The sequence below is a fragment of the Rutidosis leptorrhynchoides genome, chromosome 2 (assembly GCF_046630445.1).
Source record: "Rutidosis leptorrhynchoides isolate AG116_Rl617_1_P2 chromosome 2, CSIRO_AGI_Rlap_v1, whole genome shotgun sequence".
NCBI classification, from domain to species: Eukaryota; Viridiplantae; Streptophyta; class Magnoliopsida; order Asterales; family Asteraceae; genus Rutidosis; species Rutidosis leptorrhynchoides.
This window is the reverse complement of record NC_092334.1, coordinates 124,008,377-124,011,565: the sequence shown is the minus strand read 5'-3', so window position 1 is coordinate 124,011,565 and position 3,189 is coordinate 124,008,377.

Sequence of the window (3,189 nt, the reverse complement as noted above, 5' to 3'; positions counted from 1 at the left end):
TGAAAAGGATCGCCCTCTTCTCGTCTCCATTGATTAAGTCGATTACGAACCCATCCCCAATTCATCCAGAATTGATGATGGCTGATTGGTTAATTCATTCCGGTGACGCTGCTTTCAGAGCTTGAGTGAAACTTGTAGCGACCCGACAAAATCGTCATTGACGACGCCGCTAACTTAGGTCCCGTTACGTGGTCGTAGTCCCTATATTAGACTCGTTTGACCAAAATTATGTCGCATTCATTTGGATGGCACAAGACTTGCAAAGTTTAGTTTACTAAATGGTTTGACAACAAGTTTAAGTTTACAAAAGTATAAAGTATAAATGAAATAACTTGCGACATAATAAGTTTAAAATCACGGTTGCTATAAATAGCGTATGTATGCAGACAAAAGTTTGAATCCAAAGGTGCTATCACTAGCGTATGAATGTATGTATGCTTGACCCCAAGCAACTATGAGTGTACGCGGAAGCATGTATCAAATAGCCAAGTATGAACCTGAGAAACATATAGAAAACTGTCAACGAAAAACGTTGGTGAAATCATAGGCGTTTGTAATAAATGTTGTTTTTGAACCACAAGATTTAGTATTCCCATAATGTTGATTATCAAAATCGTTTGCATTCCAAAAGTATTGTTCGCGAGCACCCAATTATCAATACTTAACGTTTCCTTCCATAGAACCCCATCACAATAGTGTTAGAAAATACACTGTTTCTCGAAAATATATTTCATCTGTAGACGGTAGAGAACCGTCCGAAATGAGGGTTTGTCAAACCCGTATGGCCACACAATATAAGTTCTCGCTTACACCCTGTAAGTGTAACTAATGATAATCGAATTGAGGATTTTTGTTCTAACTCGCTGTGGAATGTTTGTTTTCCTTGTACTTGTGTTCAAAGTATAAATGTAAGTAGTACAAAATGTAACAAAGTATATGTTTCTCAGCCCACAATTTAAAAGTATAAAAAGTTGTTGAAAAGGTGGGACTATGATCTCACCTCGAGTGCACGAGTATGAATGTACTTCACAAAGTAAACGTGTGCATGAAAGTTGCTTAGCCTTGACCTAAACAAGTAAGTTGTATCAATTAACCGGTTACGACACAAGGTCGGACGAAATGTGTTCGATTAGTCCTATGGCTCGTTACGACTCGATTATGTAGCATGTGAATCACGTTGTCAAGTTTCATGCAAGAATCAAGTATAAAATACGATTAAAACGATTTCATAAGTGTTTGGTTAAGTTTGACTAAAAGTCAAACTTGGTCAAAGTCAAAGTCAAGGTCAACGGGGTCGGGTCGGGTATCCGACAATTTTTCCATGATGAGAAAGTATATATAAGCATGTTGGCCAAGTTTCATGTTAATCGGAGTTACAAATAAGCGGGGGTGAAAACGTGAAAATCAAAAGAATTTGGGACAGACCAAAATGGCGCGCCGCTCCATTTAACTGATCAGCAAGTCTGGCAGTTTTCACACTCAAGCACGAATCTAACTTCAAACAATCATAACTTGTGAACTGTAAACACTCAAAACACGTATCTTATATTGTTAGAAAGGTATTTTGATAAGGAATACAACTAACTACTTTTCATCAAGCAAAAATATCATTTACAATAAGCGAAAACCCGTCAAGTGATCATTAAATGTTCAAAATCATCGTTTCAAGTTTACAAAATGCATTTCTTGACTCGGGAATCCAATTCACACATATAATATGCTGTTTTGAAGGTAATGAAACATACATTACAACTAAACACTTACTAACAACATTTTCTAGCATTCAACGCATCAAAAGTTCGTTTTAAGTCTATCAAACCCTAACCCAAAATTCACAAAAATCAATAATCATGTGTATGAAGTTTTCTTAATCAACCTATGCATCAAAACGAAGCTAGTGATACTAGTAACACAATTAAAACATGAACTTTAACAATTTAACAACACTAACTCATCCAAAATCAAAGATTAAGCACACCCATTTTCAAATTCATGCTAGTTACTCCAAAACAACAAATCGAGCAAACAAAACATATATTCATGTTATACACGAGCCATAGACACTAACTAACACCATTTCAAGTCAAAAACACGAATTTAGAGAAATCTAGAGTTTTAGAAATGTTACCCAAACGAGATGAAATTGGTACCAAAATGTAGAGGATGAAGAGAGGATCACGAATATGTAATTTGTTTTGATGTTTGCTTCTTGATTCGGGTTTAGATGATGATTTTGTGAATTTGGTGTTTGAGTTCCAATAATGGAAGTAGAGAGAAAAAGAGAAAGAGAGGTGGGATTGAATGAGTGGTGGTAGTGGTGGGTTGACTAGTTGACCTGGTCAACTAGTTTGCCAACTAGCCAACTTTGGTCCCTCAAGTTTCAAAGCGGGTGCGGGAATTTACCAAACGAATATTTTAAAAATGCTAGAGCAAACGAGTGATGTTATAATTAAATAATGGAAATATTATGAACGTTAGTCAACGGAAACCACGAATTTAAATAACGAAAGATATTATTTAAAAAAAGACAGTGTTAAAAATAAATTTAACGAAAAAACGCGGGATGTTACATTAGCTACACCTTAAAAGAAATTTCGTCCCGAAATTTAGTTGGAAGTAGTAGTTGTCGTTTCTTCCTCGAAATCTTGCGTTGCCAACTCTACGAATAAGTGAAGGTACTTCCTTGGGCATTTCAACGAACTTTGACGGTCGGGATTTTACGTTGTTTCAGAGTTTGGTTTCACGATTCAATATTTCCACCGATTCTCCTAGGAAGGAAAGTTTATCATCGATAGTAAGTTCATCAAAGAGGATAACAAGTTCTTGTTACGCAAGACACGCCTTCAAGTTTGATACACGGAATGTAGGATGAACGGAGCTCAATTGAGTCGGAAGATCGAAACGGTAAGCAACGGGTCCAATACGCCCCAAGATTTCAAAAGGATCAAAATATCGCGGATTTAGCTTTCTACGTTTCTCGAAACGGATTACACCTCCTCAAGGTGCGACTTTTAACGTTACGCGGTTACCCACTTGGAATTCGAGAGGTTTACGTTTAACATTTGTATGGCTCTTTTAGCATCTAAGGGTCGTCTTGGGCCTCTCTTGGATTTGAACGATCATAACGGTTATTTCATGAATGAGTCCGGGTCCGGTGGTTTGCATGTCACCTACTTCGGTTTAACAATT